The sequence below is a fragment of the Solanum dulcamara genome, chromosome 5, assembly GCF_947179165.1.
Source record: "Solanum dulcamara chromosome 5, daSolDulc1.2, whole genome shotgun sequence".
Classification (NCBI taxonomy): Eukaryota; Viridiplantae; Streptophyta; class Magnoliopsida; order Solanales; family Solanaceae; genus Solanum; species Solanum dulcamara.
Genome location: NC_077241.1, coordinates 27,975,851 through 27,976,562, shown reverse-complemented (window position 1 = coordinate 27,976,562; position 712 = coordinate 27,975,851). Strand labels below are relative to the sequence as shown.

At 39.6% G+C, this 712-nt stretch overlaps 1 pseudogene; it reads left to right on the top strand.

The window, feature by feature from the left end:
* Positions 1–338: 338 nt before the first annotated feature.
* LOC129891028 (5S ribosomal RNA) lies at positions 339–456 on the top strand (annotated as a pseudogene).
* Positions 457–712: the final 256 nt, after the last annotated feature.

Here is a 712-nt window from a genome sequence, read left to right as displayed (position 1 = left end):
CTGCTGCATTAAGGATATTACTCGAGTACCAGTGTTCAAGATTGGAATTGGTACTGTAAATTGAGAATTCTAAGCACCTCATGATTGTATTAAGGTTTCGTACATGGGTAACCCAAAGTATAGGGGACGTAAAGGAAGATATGGAAATAATGCAGTAGACTAAATAGGTTAGAAAGGACTCCTATGTATTCGGAAAGTTAGAATTAAACAAACAATGACATGGATACACCCTAAAGGGAGGAAGTGGACAAGAGAAGTACAAGCATAAGAGAAAATCAACTTAAGATATCATATATAAATGGGAACGTTTAAACTTGAAACGAGATATCATAAGGGATGGATGCGATCATACCAACACTAACGCACCGGATCCCATAAGAACTCTGAAGTTAAGCGTGCTTGGGTGAGAGCAGTACTAGGATGGGTGACCCCTTGGGAAATGAAAGAGCAAATGAAACACAAGTATCCGTACCTATTCCCTACATCTACAAGTAATCCTAACCTTTGGAACTTTGATATTGATTGCTCAATAAAAGTATATGTTATGGCAACGGGATAGAGGAACTCTCCATATGGTCGGTATAAGATCCGGAGGAAGGTTTTGGTTCACATTCGAGGATGAATGTTCTAAAGGGGGGGAGGATGTTACACCCCGTATTTTGGTACCTTGGAACGCTTCTTAAGCTTCTTAAGTTTTTGGGAAGGCTCTTAA